General features: G+C 40.7%; 1 long non-coding RNA gene across 4 annotated transcripts in view; it reads left to right on the top strand.

Moving 5' to 3' along the window:
* Window positions 1-7522, top strand: part of LOC122189936 — a 50271-nt gene extending 42749 nt beyond the window's left edge. For 2 of the 4 annotated variants that reach the window (XR_006182029.1, XR_006182028.1), the window contains 2 exons: window positions 5267-5428; window positions 5649-7522. This is a non-coding gene — a long non-coding RNA (uncharacterized LOC122189936). Of the gene's footprint in view, window positions 1-2829; window positions 3827-5266; window positions 5429-5648 lie in introns of those variants that run through there. The other 2 variants (XR_006182030.1, XR_006182027.1) reach the window with 2 other exon arrangements.
* Window positions 7523-16766: the final 9244 nt, after the last annotated feature.

The raw sequence follows: 16766 nt of genomic DNA, 5'->3' as shown, positions 1-16766 counted from the left end.
AGAAATGTGGGGAGCTGCTCTCACTTCTGTCAAAAGGGCAGGGGGTGGCCATGCCTACTGCTGCCAGACATCCTCCCCAGCATGCTCTCTGGCTTTGCAAAGGGAGCAGAAACAGGAAACTGGCTCCAGCAAAGCTGCAACTGCCAAGGATGTTGTGTCACTGCCCGCGGTTACTGCCAGGCTTTGCTCACAGTCAGCAAACCGAGCTGCACCAACTTGGAGACAGTGACTCTCACAAGGGTGAATTTCACCCTCCCCCTACTCAGGTGATCTTCCTGCATGGCGCATGAAGGGATTTTGCAGCACTAAGCTTTAGTTTGTGTTTTAAGCTTGGGTTTTGCTGTTGATGGGAAGCGGCTTTTCCTCTTCAGTTTTGTCATTCTGTAGAACAACTCATGGCCATCATCTGTGTGGGCACAGATACAGGACCATGGCTTACTAGATCTGAGCTCATTTCCAGATTTTATGCATGACCTAAGGAAGTTACTTCAACTCACCCAGGTTCAGGTATCATTTCTCCACTTGTATGAAGCTTTCAGCTTCAATGAAGTTTGTTATAATAACCCCACTTAGATGTGAAGGTCTAACAGCAGAAGCCATAATGAAGACACCGTGGTTAACTCGCAGTGCAACCACTGTTGGTTTCACTGGAAGCTGCTACAAGTTTAAAAATTGCGTCCCTCTGATTTTTCCCACATAAATTCTAGAAGTTTGAGCCAGAGACTAGAATGTGGGCCACTGACAATTTAGTAATAATGTTTCTGTCCCTCCTTGCTAGGATCAATGAAACTCAAACGGTGCAAAATTTACCAAGGGAGTTGAGCTGTCAGCACTGAGTGGCAATTCATAGGACTAACACTAAAATAAAGTTTGTAGGTAGTTGTAGGTAGTTTGCTCCTTCAGCACAGTGCATGCTTGTGGGTAGGGAGGTCAGGTGTATGTGGCCAGGGAAGAGATGAGGAGCTTTGGACAGGGGGCTTGGGTGGAAGCCACCTCCTTGGCTTAGAAAATCCTGCTCATTTCTCCACCTTTGCACCCTTGGTGCTGACTGTGTTGATGCAGAGCAAGATTCTGTTTAGCTATACCACTGGCATTGCTGAAAGGATGGTAATGCCTGTCTTATCCAAATAATTGTGCCTACACATAAAATGTAGTGGTTTTGGTCTACTTCGCTTTCCATGAGCTGTGTCTATTAAAAAAAAAAAAAAAAAAAAAAAAAAAAAGCCAAAGGAAACTTATATGGGGGCAAATATGTTGTCCTCATGATGCAAAGAATCATCTTGTTTGCTGACTCAGCTATTTGTGGTGGAGGGAAAGAGAAATGATTCCTAGCCAACAAATGATTTCTAACAAAATCTAAATTTTAAGGAAACTCTTTTTGCCAGTGCCTTTCATACCCCTCCACAAATTATGCTGTAGATGTATCTTATTTTATGAATAGGAAAATTTCCTTATAGAAAGATTTCCCCTCACTCTGTGATCAGGGTGGAACAGAATCCAAGCTCTTCTGAAACCTTTTGTATGTGCAGCCCCCTTGGTGAGACTATTTAAGCAGTCAGCATCATAAAGCATCCCTAGAAAGGGGATTGTTGTTCCTATTTTAAAAAATGTATTATTATTTGGGCATTTCAATTACATCCAGTGTGAGCAATATTTCAGAGGGCAGACTTTATGAACGCCCTTGCATTAATTCTCCTAACACAATTGTGTTGTGTTCAGATATGCAAAAGAGGAGAAACTCATATTCAGGAATTGCATGTGAAAAATTTGAGTCATGTTGGACATTCATAGAAATAACATGAAAAGAGGAGTTCATCTTTTAAAACTGGAATAAAAGCCCTTTTTGAGTAGTGTTTTGAAAACATCTTTAGAATGGACAAAGCGACCCTGGCAAAATGCTGTCTGTAAAAAAAGAGCAAGTCAGATAATAATCTATTGCTCTTTTTTATGAGAGGTATATGCTGGGTAAGTAGAAACAAAATGAACCACAGAATTATGCCTTTATGGCATCAGAAATGTCACCCCAAGGAAATTAAAAACTGCGCACAATTGCGAGTGTTAATCCCTGCCCTGGACGCTACAAAAAGACCCCTGAGTTTCTCTTTGGCAGGACTTCAATGTCTTGATTTTTTGTGTGAGCACAGCAGTGCCCCAGTTGGCACATCTGGGTCTGTGCCCTGTCTGTACCTGCTCAGCAGGAATGTAAACATGGCACAGACACTGCTGCCTTTAGCTGCGTGATCTCTTCGCATCGGCCAAGGGGAAATGATAGCAGTGTTTCTTCCGTCTCTACACTGTGTGTGCGTGTTTTGGGGCTGAAGAAGGAAATGGTACTTTTTGCAGGTGAGCTGAAGAACAGAGAATGAAATCCTCGTGACTCGGAGAAAGGAGAAGTAACATAAAGCAAAGGTTAAATCTGCAAAAGTGCCATTCATTCACTGTTAAGCTAAGGAAGCAATAGAGAAAGCCTCCCAGACAGATAACGTGACTGCAACCACGTTATGTTGGCTTTTATTTGTCTTGCCTGGTTAAAGCTATCATGCTACACACATTGCACAAGAACTGATATGGAAAGGTCAGCTACATTGCTTAGGTGAGAACAGAGCAGCACTAGGTATTTCAGCGTGTTGCAGATGCCTACCAGACAAGGGAACTGCTGAGAGTTTGCAAAGAACCCATCCCCTCAGAGCTCAGTAATGTGTCTGGGATTTTGCTAAATCTACCAGTGTTTCTTGCTTGAACTGTGTCCTGATGTTCAAAGGAAGGTTCTGAGTAAGGACATCTATTGTCTATTTCTAATTCTGGCTACTAATTTTGAAAAAAATTGCTTTTCTGTGTCTGATTTCTCAGTAATTTCATAGTACATATGTGAATACATGTATGCGGTCATAAAAAAGACTTTCGTAACTCTTGGCAAAGAGCCTTTTTTCTTATATAACTTGGGAGATGCCTGCGGAAGAGCTGGAAATGTATCATGTATTTTACTTCATTGGCCTTTGAAGAGAGGAGTACTGCAGGAAATACAGCTACCAGCTTCTGCTTCACAGTTCTCCACCATGCCAGTGCTATGGCAGTAATTAAAATGACAGATAAACAACGTTCACATTTGTTCTCCAAGCCCAGCAATGAGGAAGCTCTGAACAGCTCAAGTTAGAGCTGCATGAACGGTGCTGACCCTTGCCTAGACCACTTCATCTGCCTTATGGGAGGGTGATGTAGTTGATTATTATTGCAATTTGGAACACGGGGTTTGTTTAAAGCAGGATTAGTGAGGGAAAAAAAAAAAAGTACTTCTCCAAGCATACTCCTGCTCCTGCAATGACAAGAGAACTTAGCTTCTTTTCAATGGGAATCCTGCTGCTTATTTAATAGCAGGTGGGATTAAACCCTGCAATAGGTCAAAGTGGGAGGATCTGGAGTGTCACTGAGGACATATCTAAGCATTTACTGGTGTGGTGCCCAGGTTCTCTATGCACCACCACAGTGTTTTGTTTTTGAGAGCGTGGGGAGGATTAGATGGCACGTGCAGCCTGGTTTCTTCAGTATCAACAAGAAGCAACTCATCTCATCCTGTCAGGGGGAGAGCAGTTGGTGTAACTTATCCAGCAGAACAGCTGATTTTGTGAAATGTATCTGAGAATTAGTCAAACAGACCAAGAGTGAGTACAGCCTGCGGTTTAATGACAGCTGAGCAAAGGTTCTCATTGTACTAACAACATCCTGTGTCTCCGTGGCAGTGATGTGGTGTATGCACACGTATACTCCTTTGCAGTCAATAACTTCTCATCAGATTTTTACACCGACTGATTTGGCTGTTATTTAACAAGTATGTTTTCCTCTTCCTGCCTTGCGTTTATTTTTGTTGCTGTTGTTGCAGAAGTAAAATAATCTCATATTCTGAGAAATTCTTCACAGTGCTGCTAATGTTTTGCTTGATGTTTTGCTGAAAGAGGTTTTGCAGGGACTTTTTAAATGTCACACCTGTTCTCAAAGTGCATTTACTTAATTAGCGTACAGTGCTGGATGGGATTCAGTACCTACGCATGTACCAGCTAGGTACAAAGCTGCATGGCTTGTCAGAGCATACCTGAAAAAGAAACATGAGCTCAGCTTCCTCTAGAAGTGTGGCAAGCTCTGATGATATGGGAGATAGTACAGCAGGATGATACCTGTGGCAAATGATGGGCACAAGTCCTGGTTGGTGGTGCCAAACAGAAGAGGAAATCTTCTTTTCCATGAAAAAAATCCTCTTACATTTGGTGACCTTTCCACCTGAATAAAGACAAAATCAATATTGCTAACATCTCCTATAATGTTTGATCTTTTCTCATGTCCTTTACTCCTTTTAGACTTCTTACACATAGCTATCATGTTATGTAATATATTTTATATTTAGCATACAAATGATGAAACGCAGCTTTTCCCCAGTGCCTTTTATTCTAGATATCAACATGCTTAATCAGCGAGATCACCTATCATCCCCATTTAATGGGCTGGGAAACAGAAAAACAAAAATAAAATGATGTACCACACAGGCCAGAAGTGTAGTGGCAAAGTCCTCAGTAGAATTTAGGCATCATTAGTTGTAGCCCAGTGATCTCTTTGCTAGGAAATGGTGCCTCCTTATTTTATAGTACAAAAATATAAAAACATAGAGCAACAGCATTGAAAATATCAGAAAAGGCTTGAAAGAAAGCAATAGAAAAATGTAAATTCACAAAATAAATTTGGAAACAAAATGTTTTTTGAATAAAAAGGCAAAATGATCTGCTCAAGTAATGACTTTCACATTCCACTGTGCTTTTTTTCCTAAAACAATCCGCGATTCCCAGAGATTCCTCTATACCCTGAAACCCAATACTGATAGAACTGTATTTTTTTCCATTGGAAAAATAATTTTTTGGACTATTTTCACTTGCTCTAGAGGAAGAAAAGGAAAGTATGTAAAGGCAGCAGGACTGCTGGAAGGCTGGTAGTTTTTTCTTTTTCTATTTTTTTCTTTTATTTTGTGAGGTTTACGAATGTGCTGTAGGCTTAGTTTGTGCTTCATTTTATCTGACAAATCATAACTGATGCAATATGATTTAAAAGTCTCCGCCATCATGCAGAAATTACAGTTCTCTCCCCAGGGACCTTCCCCAAAACATAAAGCAGAGCCTTCCTCCTCATTAAAACATTTTGTTGTGTGAAAAATGACAATGAGCCGTAAAATCTGGAGGGAAATGATTGCTGCACGCTAACATATGCCCAACAATTTCAATACCAGAGCGCGTGGAGACTGGCAGTTGCACTTCAAAATGAGGAAATGAGCTTCTTGATCTTGTCCGGATGGAGGGCAATTTAGAAGGACACTGCAAGCAGAGCAGTTGGGCCCTGAAAGTCTTTTTTCAACAGAGCAGCAGGATATCCAGCAATCAGCAGTACGAAGGTACCAGTTTGTTTTGTTTGCAAAACCATGTCTTACTGTCCCTTCGCTATTCCTCCTACATTTTTCTTAAAGCTGATGAGAATAATTGTCGCTGTTATTATTATGTACAAAAACGGCTCAGAAAGAAGATAAAGGTTGCCTACGCAGGCACTCAGAAGTTAGAAAATAATGGGATTACTGTTGCCTTGACAACATTTCCCTCTCCTTCCCCTGCCCCCAGTCTCATTCCAGGAAATGGCTGAGGCACTTCGCTGAAACTCTGCAAAATAATTAAATAAAAGATTCAGCCAAAGAGAGACACCTGGTTTGGAAAACTTCCCCCTTCACGCATCTGACAACATGATAAACAGATGAAAAGCAGGATTTTTTTCAACAGAAGAAGAAAGTAATGCCGATTGTACTAGTAGCTCTATCTGCATTTTTTTGTTATGTTGCTTTAATTTATACTACATCCCTGCAGGCTGTTTTTGGAGCACATCCCTTTGTTCTGCAAGGCACTCATCATGTACACAGCAACAGGAGGGGGCTTAGTTTCTTGCTGCTGTTCATGGAAGGAGGACTTCCCACCCCAAGAAAGAGAAGACCAGGTGAAACTTGAGGAGGCTGCGATGACACTGGAGGCACAGCTTCAGGGATTTTAGCACTGTGCGTCACACTTGTGTGACCCATGACCAACCTGCAATGTTGTGCCTGATGTATGGAAAGAGCTCTGCTTCTCTGGAGAGCGTCACAGAGGCTGCAGGGGTCTGGAGCTGGCAACCCCCTGGGGCAGGCGACAGCACCCTGTGACACCTGGTGCGTCATCTGCAGCTGAGCTCCCAGAAAGGTCAGGCAGGAGACTGATAAATGACCCCGCCTTGTCAACACTGCTGTCATTAGTGCTGTTATCACCCTGCAAATGGGAACATGAAGGAATTTGTATCACTGCCCTTGCCAAAGCTGGAGAGCAACTGGGAACAGGAGCTGTGGAGGTGACTGTTCACACCACTTACATTCTCCTGCAAAGCAGCACAATGTTTGGTTTGTAACCAAAGGGATTTTGTAGCAGATCATTAAGCATCATTTCAGATTGATGGAACGTATAGGTTCTCTGATGATGACAAGGTTTGTTTCAAAGGGACAAAACACTTCAGCATGCACTGGCATGGCTAGAACACTAACAAATCACTGGCCTGGTGGAAAGCCCAGAAATGCTCTCATATCCCTTTTCTAATGCAGGTGGACAAACACACATCCAAAAGTGGCAGGTAATGTAGCCTGCACTGGAAATGGGCCCACCTGGCCACGTTGATTTTGACAAGTAATTTGACAGCACTGTGAGTGGCAGGAGCAGTGTGATTTACTCAAAAGTTGAGTACTCTGGAAAAAAAAAGAACCACAACTAAATTTGCATGTAATGAGGTGCATTTTAAAATCAAAACAATTAACAGCTATGTTATTTTTTCTTCCTTTGCTTTTGCTTGGTGCACAGTCAGTCCTGTTGCTTAAGATTCCTATTGAATCCCTTTTGGTGGGAATCTGATGTGAAGCAGGGAGCCTGGCAGCCCCTCCAAGTACCTCCATGTACAACCAGCAGTGTTAGTGGAGTTTTGTCAGCACATGGGAGACATAAGGGGCTGGCCAATCTGGCCCATCAAGTCCTGGTTTGCAAACTCTGCTCAACTAACAATTGGATCCATAGGTCCTGACTGGTCTGTTTGTGAAAATTATCTAAAGTGACAAGCAAGGTCACTCACAACTGACTCATATAAGGTGACTGGCTCATTCTTGTATGGGGTGTGCTGGGTGTTACAGCTATTTGTGACCTCAGACTGAGCACTGTGGCCTTTTGGTTCAGAAACATATTGTTCAACGAGATGTTCTGTGAATTTGGTAACCTCAGTATTCTATGAGAAGTGTTTGATTTTACAGAAGAAAGCCTAAAGACATTTGAAATGTCTTGTTTCTGCAACTCTGAATCAATTTCTTTTCATCAGGTAACACCTGGTGCTTTTGCCAGTGCTGAGCAGCACTTTACATTCTATACTCTAAAATCTTTGGATCAGTTATGCATGGATGCAAGAAAATAAAATCCCATTGTATATCTTTGCTCACTATCTGTCCTATGTCCCCGTCATTCTAACACACACATTTCAAAAGAAGACAGTGCTCTGCTTTCCAGTCAAAATATTAAAGAATGCTTCTATCTGTCTAGAATAATTTATTTATAAATATGAGAATGTTAGGTAATGTGAGATATGCTACAGACTGCAGTTTGCATAATACAAAGGAGCAACCTCAGCAGAGCAGTCCAGATGTGCACTGGCTAAAAATCTGGCCTATAAAATGGTGATTAATAAACACGGAATAATTTATCAGGTATTCAGCTAGGAGCACCAGGCTGCTAACAGCTGTGAAGTGAAACTGGTTGTTCTCAACTCAATACATACGTGTGCTTTCCTGTACGTTCACACAGAGAGCTGGATAATGGCTCTATAGGTGGCCAAAACACAAGCTTTCTCCAACAAAGGGGAATGATCTGTGATGGAATTATCTCTGGTATTGGTATTCCGGGTTCCCTCCAACACTGTTTTAGTTTTGAAAGCATAATGCAGACTGGTCTTGAGAAAAGACTATTTTTGCAACAGAACAACACATGAAAATCTAAATCGCGCTGGAAATTTGGGAGCAAAATGCATTTAATCAGGACATATAGCCTGGGAAATGCTCTCTGTTGTATTTCACAGCAATGAAAGCTTTTCTTGATTTAATTTGTGTGCAGTGGAGCTTCACCAGAAAGATTACAGGAAGTCTTGAGGCAGATTTGCAGCTGAGACATAGGTGTAGAGGGATTTTCAACCAGGATATCACTGACAAAAATGTTTTGGCTAAAATTATTTTCTCTTACTGTGACTTCTATCAGGGAAGACAGCAGTGCAGCGCTGTCAGGGCACCCAACAGCACAGAATGCCACTACAAAGGAAAACAGTATTTACACTGAAAGGGAAAAATTATTTAATGACCTGGTTTAAAACAGAAAACAAATTGTCACGTTCTGTTCTTTGAAAGTAAAAATGATAAGAGCTTTGATGAGTGGACACCATAATAAGAGCCTTGGTTTTATGTCTCATCCAGGTGCAGCTCGTCACCCTATACAGCCAACCATCCATCTCAGTACAGTGCAGTCCTTTTTTTCATCCTGGATCACAGGAAGGGATGTTGCCAAGCAGGGATCTTGTTCCCTCTGGTGCATGCTGTTATTACTGCTGGACAATATTTTCTTCCTCTCTTTTTCTATTTCTTTCCTGCTTTTAAGTTCATCAATCCCCTTTTTACAGCTAGCTCAAACTGTCTTCCCAGTGATGCTGTAGGTGGGACGCAACGCTCATGAGGCAAAAGGAACTGTGGGTCCCCCATAGGACAGGACCAGAAAGGCAGAGGGGCAGTGTTCCTACTCTCTGGTGCCACTGCTCAGGGATGTCCCTGGTTTCTGCGCTTGTATCTAAATCCACACTGGAGGCTCCAAGTCCGAGCCCAGTCACTTCACATGGGGTTGAAATCATTGAAGTGCACATTTCAGTATTGTCGGGATTTGGGAACAATTACCCATCTGTTGTTAAATCTAATAGCAATTCTGTTTCACAGTCTGTTGTAATTTACACTCTGTTTATTATCACAACTGAATAAATGACTCTGGCAGGTCTTTGAACTCCCAGCCCTTTGTTGCCTCTTCCCAGGTGAGAGGCAGTTACCTGCCATATAATTGTTCTTAAAGTGTCTAAGAGCAAAGTCACACAAACTTAAATTGCTGCTGGAGGTTTGCTTGTCTGACTTTGTCCACGAAGGGGTGTGTGTGTTTGTACAGCAAGTCATGCCTGTCAGCTGGGAGGAAGTAAACACCTGCTGGGAAACAATTGGAGCAGATTTTAAGCTTCTTTTCTACTGCTCTCACCATGTGGCTGCTCCAGATCCATGTTGGTGCAAGGTCAGCAAGGCTGGATTTGATCAGCACCGTCTGCTGCTCTTTGCATGGAGAATAAGGGACATCAGAGGGACCACTGCCCTCTCCCTGCTGCAGCACGATGCTGGGTGATGCTGCATTTCACAACATGAACGTACTCTTCCTATCTTCTGCTTCAAGATGAGAAACCCTGTCCAGGTTTGCAGTACTCCTCCTGATCCTTCAGCGGGGAAATGAACTTCCCTTAGGAGTGCAGGTAGCATCAGTGGATCACCCAGCAGATGTGCTCACATGCAGAGGCTAAATCCCAACATGAAAATTGAGCTTGTATTTAAAATATTCATCCAGGGTTCTAAAGAAAATGGAAATAGAGTTAGCCTTTGATTCAGTTGTAAGGCTGAGCCTCTTGAAAGTTATTTCAAGGATTTCCTCTCTTACAGTTACAGTAAATACCTGCTTTAAATATTCACGGTCTGTTTTTGCTGCTGTGTGCAATGTTTCTTATCTTCTTTTGTCTTTTCCTGTCAGGAGACTTCAAGCACCTAATTCTGTTCTGACTTCTGATTTCTCAAATAGAAGTATGCATCTCAGCCATGTCTGAGGAGCAGTATACCACCTCACTTGTCAACAGCAAGAAATCACTGTAATTACAAGGAAGTACCACTTTATACCACTTTCTTTACTACAACTTAGGGATAAACTTGAAGTTCTCAGATAAGTTTAAGCTTACCTTTGTTCATACCTTTGTCACGGGAAGCCGAGATCTGAAGTCCACCGAGGCCAATTAGGTGGTTATTGACTTGGAGCACTTTGAATCATCTCCACAAAAAGCACCATTAGCCCAAGTGACCCAAGCACCCCTCCTGTCTGCATGTGTTCAATGATCTGTCAGCATTGCTCTGAAGATGTGAGTTTAACTTTGCTCATTTTCTCCTAGGTGAAGGAGAGATAATGCTGTATTTGTTTTTAGATGTAGTATACCTGCATTATTACAAAATACCTCTCTCATTTCACACAGTTGTGAAGTAAAGGAAATGGAGCACTGCCAAACACTCCGAAGTTTTTTGCCACTTATTGGTAAAATGAGAGAAGAAATAATCCATTCTATGTTTTACCATGTTTGCTTATGATCTGATTTAGTGCTCCTCCTTCGTGGCTGATTACTTTAAAATAATTCTAGTTCTAGTTCTAAAAACGTATGAATAAAACATGTCCATGTATACCATGTATGCCAGGTGTGTGCAGATATCCATACAATTTAAGACTTTGGATTTTAATTAACTATGGGAATGGATATGCCGATTACATGAAAAAGCAATGAAATATTAATCAGATAAAGCAAGACAGCAGGTGGCCAAGATATCAGTAGGCACATATCTTATAGTGTGTACATCTCTCTGCAAACACGAAGGTCACTTTCATGACATCACTAGATGTACTATGCCACCAAAACAGCCAAAGTCACCAAAATGTCACCATGCAATGCTCTTTTAGCAAGAGTAGTTGCATTTACTACTTGTCCCGCTTTTCCTTCTGGAAACATACTTTCCAGTCATGTTGGTGAAGCTTTTTTCCTGCTTCATGTGGGCAACTGTGAAGTCCTGTAGGGCAAAAAAAATGACCAACCCCCACAGCAGAATTTAAGCTCCTTCTCACCCCATTATAACGTGTTAAAGAAATCTCGCAGCTTTCATTTCTCTGTTTTCCTTTGGGGAAATCAGGAACATGAAGAGACACTCTTGTATCCTCTCCTGGACCTTCGGGGCTTGCTTGCTGCTTAATTCTGCTTCCAAAAGCTGTCTGTGGTTACGGAAACAAATGCGCAATCTGCACATGGCAAAGTCAAATAAAAATGTGGCGTTTCTTACTTCAGAAGTGGATATTGCCTTGACTACTTACTTACTGTAAGTGTTTGGATGATGGTACAAGCACAGTGCCTTCATCAGCATCTTCTGAGATCCAAGCCCAGGCTCTGCAGGGAGGCCAGGCCTCTTTGTCACGATGCACCTCTTGGTGCCCTCTCAGCACCCTGGGTGTTGACCTTCACACAGACTGAAATATCTTCTCAGTGGTGTTTTGGATTGCAGGGCCTTTCCTGTGTGGTATTTTGCTGAAGAGTGGAGTCTGGAGAGAGACAGGCTTTGTTCTTCTCCTGCAAGCTGAGCTCTCCTCCCATTTCCCCTCACAGATCCCTTTGCAGGATATGTTTTTATTGCACCCTCGCTCTCTTCGGTTCATGCAGAGTTGTTCATTTCCTGACTGTACGTGACCAGATGCGTGGCTGTTGTTAGTGGTGTAAATCCTCAGCCTTCAGCTGAACCAAAAATCAGCTTGTGGTGTTTGATGTGCTGTGCTAATGGGACAGGACTGTTTTGAGACTTCTGATTTGCACGAAGCCAAACACTTCATCTGTGCCTCTAGGAAATAACAATAATTCATTAACATCACGACCCCATGTTTCTTTTTAAACACAGATGTTATTTGATGCAGAGCTCAAGGTTGGTTCTAGAAATATATTTTTTGTTCTTTTCCTTTACAAGATAATGTGTCTCCTTGAGTCTTTTTTATATTCAAGCAGCAAAGGTGGTTCTGATATCAGCTACAGGGGTGAGACGTAATGTGGATGGCTGTGAAATCCCCCTTGACAGCTACAGCCAAAGTGAAAATAGCTTACAAACAACAGACAGAAATATTTCCTCACATATAGACTGCTTCTGTTTTGTAATTGACACTGATAAACCCAAACACTTCAAACAGATACAGGGCTCTTGAGTGACAGAAATTCTTCCCTAGAATCTTTCAAAATTCATACTATAAAAGCCACGTTCCCTGGAGAATACAACCAGGAGAGCAATCAGAAACAGAGCTGCCCTACCAAAGGTCAACGAAATCCAAAATAACAGTCTCTGGAGGCAGACTGTTCCCCAGTTGGCTGGGGAATGGTGAGGTGTTTGTGTGAAAGTGGAGAGAATGGGGGAAAATACCATTGTCAGAGGAGAAGAGCTCTAAAGAAACATGGCAGGGATTTTGTTCCCATTAGTCCTAATTCCTGTGATGTATGACAAGAGTGGGTATAGAAAACAGAAGGAAACATGCTGATAATAAGGGTATTTTTCTAGAACTGTTAGAAATAGTTAATGTGTCTTGTTTTTTGTGGTCTCATATCCTGTTGAGGTTAGTGGAAGAGGAGAATTGAGGATGACATCCAAGAGGTGGTAATCTCTGAAAGTGAATCCCGGTTATGAGAGGATCAGCCAGGTAGAGGAGGTATCTCAGTCACTGCAGGAAACTGGACAAAAATATTAGTTTAGATGCTAATTTTAGATGCAAGCAGCTGCAGTTCACTGAGATGATACTGAATCTTAGTATTCCTTACAGCCAAAGGCTGATACTTCAGCCTACGGAATTTTGCACAGGGAGCCCCAGCTCCCTCTGAATTAAGTGAGACCATGCACTACAAAGCCAAGATGTCAGTGTTCTCATTAAGATTTGGCTAAAAGTGCTGGTACGTAACTGCATCTATTTTAGCACAAAGATTTAGATGTTTTTATCCTGCTTGAGCAATCCCTACAGAATCAGCTTTTCTGGAACATGAAACCCTATTGGACTGTGTAAACAAGCCACATTCAGCTGAATGCAAAGCCTCACTACACTTTCAATTTCTGTAAATTATGCAAAGATACAAATGATGAGTAAATCAGTGAGCTAGATCAGAGGCTGATTCATTCATGTATTGATTCATGCATGGTTTATCTTCATGCCTTGCAGAAAAAAACAATTAAAATGGTTACACTGAGCTATAAAACTTGAAAATGGTGTTGAAGGGGGAAGTGTGATCTTCTGCTTGAAGACTGGCAGAGGAAACCATCGGTTGTGTATTAACCATCTTCTAATTTGCATTCCTTTAAATGTTTATCAGCTGTGTGTAACCAAACTGGGAAAAATAATTAGCTTGAAATCTAGTGGAAATTCACTTCATATTTTATTACTTTTATGTCATGTGTTTGTTCAATACCCTTTCTTATCCTTGCCTCAAAAGTTAAAAAAAAAAAAGAAAAAGATATTTATATTTTGAAATCTTTGTGACAGCAGAAATAATAATAGTAAGAATTAATTGTGATTTGGGAGTGTGGTCAAGCATATTTGGTATAAATTTGCATTAGAGGTTGTAGATGAACAAGTGGGAAAACCAGGGAAATAAGACATTCAGTTTTCCAAAAAGGACAAAGAAAATAAATCTTCAGCCAATCAGGATGTAGGAATGACACAATTTTCTTCACTGTGTGGATGAGTAAACCATAATTCTGCTCTCTCATCATCTGTGATGATAAAATGTTGTAGTTATAGAAAGGGTAATTATTGTTATTTTATCTTAAGAAGCTTTCAAGAAACAAAATATATCACATCAACATACTTTATATATAGGCAGTTTCTGGGATCACAAACTGTTTATCTGTAAGCTTAAACATAAATAAAGTCCATTTACACAAAAGCAAACCATGTAATGAATCTGCTCCTGATTCTTTCAGCTTCTATTTTCATTAGCTAATGCAGACTCTGAGTAAACCGTATGTTGTTTGTCATTAAGCATGCTTTAGTCATCTGCCATTTTTGCATTTTTTTGATTGGCTGCTGCTAAGGGAAGGGAAAGCTCTGTAGTGGTTGTACATAAGACAAATAACTCCGACACTGTGCTGTGGAAAGTTATGCCTTCATATAGTTTCATCTTCACCATCCCCATGTTATTAACTTCTTTTCTTTAGCAGAATAGTTTTAAGCACAGCATTAGCAATACTTACTTTTATGTACAGAGTTTTGAATTCATAGGTTGGCTGTCAGCATAACTCTCTACACCTGGGGAGGTTATAACCCAGTATGTCAAGGTATAGAGGTTGTTCAAATTGCATGTAACAGATTTCAAAAAATTTGACTGCCAAAACTGATTCAAACAGAAAATTTTATTTTCAAAGGCAGAAGACAGGTAAAGCCAGGTTTAAAATACTAATGCTTTCCCCACCTGTCCTTTCTTGTTTGTTTGTTTTATCTGATTATAGATGAGAACACAAGGCTAAACTTGATTCAGAATTGCACAGGGAACTCTGACTCCTTTCAGCCCTCAGCAGCAAGGCAGACTCACAAATGCCATCCCTTGTTGATGTTTGAAATGGAAGCCTCTCATGCCAGATGAAGTATAAAAAATCTTTTTAAAAAGCCCTAAGGAGCTTTTCAAAACGCTGCCTATCCACACTCCATGCCTGTACAAATTTTTGATGGACAAGGAATGCATAATGTCTTTTCACCTAACTTAGCAAACATTGTATAAACAGTCTATATGCCAACAGTCGGTTCTGTTTTATCACTCTTAGGAAAAGTAAAAATGACACAGTGGCATCACTTCCTCCCTCTGCAGCATGGCTTCCAGTAGTACGTGCTCTGCAAACACACTTGAAAACCATCACTTTGCCTTTTAATGATATAATGCAAAATATATACCTGCCAAAATACTAGATAAAGTCAAGTAAAAATATTCCCCTTCCACACTTAACCTTTTTTCCTCAACTTTCAGAGGAAAATATTCTGTAGTGAGCAGTTGTGCAAATTTCCCATATGAGAGAAAGAAAAGAAAATAAAATGCCTAAAAAGCAGAAAATTGAAGCGCTAAAACTTTGATCCTGGATTTGAAGCTAATCTATGCAATTAGCAGTGCTTTTGGTCACAAAAGGAAGAGTCACAGGAAGAAAGGATAGCATAGAGCACAAAGAAGAAATCGGGAAAAACAGAAAATGACGCTTCAATCATCTTCACAGCCACACAAATTTTTCCTAAAGAGTAAACAAAGATGAAAAAATATGAGGGAAAGAAGAAGAACAGCAGCAAGCAAACTGCAAACAATTCTGAACAATTTCCTCCAGGTTATCTCACTGTAGGCAAAATTTAACGCTATCACATCAGGGAAGCAATGTTCAAAGGAGGGGTTCTCAGTGTGCAAGAGCCATTATTTGGTTTCCAGCTGTATACTTTGTTTATTAACTTCTTCCTGTCTTGACAGGTTGCTTACAGCTCCAGGAGAGTATTCAATGGCTATTTGTTAATGTGGATTCCCATAACCTTGAAGAACTTCTTAGACCTGGCAGACTTAGTGCACAGATTAATTGCTGTCAGATGAGGAGGTAGTTTAATACATCTTCTCTGATGGAGCAGACACATTCACATGAAGTGAAGCACCTGTGCAATTATCCATAGGTACCAGTAATCTTTCCAAGAGCCTTGCAAGAATCGCCTTTAAGAAACCATTGGGCAGTCTTGAAACCTTTGCCAGTCCTGCCTTACAGCCACTGGCTTCTTTGTGCATGGTGGATAGGTAAAGTCTCAGGGTCCTGGGCTCAGACACACACTTTGCAACAGCTTTGTTCTACGCGTCATGTAAGGGTATTAGAGACTGTTACCAGCTTGAACTCATTGTGCAAAGCAAAGATCTCCATTGTCACACTTTTTTCCTCTCTTAATAAAAGACGAAACATCTACATGGATATTTTTAAAAAATATTTGGAAGAGCACAGCTGATATGTATTGATGATGGCTCACAGAGAGTTCGGATTCTCAGTGAGAAGATGTCTGTGACATTTTTTTCGTGAACACTTAGGTGGAGACTTTTATCCCCAAACTGAAAGGATGCTTAAACTGGAGCTGAAAACTATCCCAACTTGTGAGACTGCCAGCTGTGACTACCTAAATGGGGTAGAAATTAAAGAAGGGCTATTTATTTATTTGTTTAGACTGAATTTTATGAATGATTTCTGATTTTCCTATCCACATAGTCTTTTAGCAAGGATGCATTCTCTAAGTTTTCTTAAAAGTTTTATTGAAATGTATACAAAGTGAAAACATGGATGTCTTATTTAAAAGTATATGCAAATGGAGTGGACAGCTGTGTACCTGTTTTGTTTAGCATAAAATGGACATTATAACTTTCTCTTTTATGACTTTTACAGGTTAAAAAAAAAAGGCCTTTTCTTTAGAATCATAGAATGGCCTGGATTGAAAAGGACCACAAAGATCATCTAGTTTCAACCCCCTGATATGTGCAGGGTTGCTAACCACCAGACCAGGCTGTCTAGAGCCACGTCCTTGAGCACAACATTCTTGGGCAACCTGTTCCAGTGTGTCACCACCCTCTGTGTGAAAAACTTCTTCCTAATATCTAACCTAAACCTCCCCTGTCTCAGTTGAGTCTTAACTTGATTACTAAAAATATATTGGTTTAAATGAAAGGTATTGTTGTTTGAATCTGTGCAATGATGAATAAATATCTACAATAAATTCTTTATGATATAGTTCTTCATTAATTTATTGTTTGGTATTCTGTAGTATACTGCTAGGCTGAGCATCATTGAAGGT

The sequence above is a fragment of the Lagopus leucura genome, unplaced genomic scaffold (genome assembly GCF_019238085.1).
Source record: "Lagopus leucura isolate 7727_CA_CO unplaced genomic scaffold, USGS_WTPT01 Super-Scaffold_100159, whole genome shotgun sequence".
NCBI lineage: Eukaryota > Metazoa > Chordata > Aves > Galliformes > Phasianidae > Lagopus > Lagopus leucura.
The sequence above is the reverse complement of the archived record's forward strand: the minus strand, read 5'-3'. Positions and strand labels throughout refer to the sequence as shown.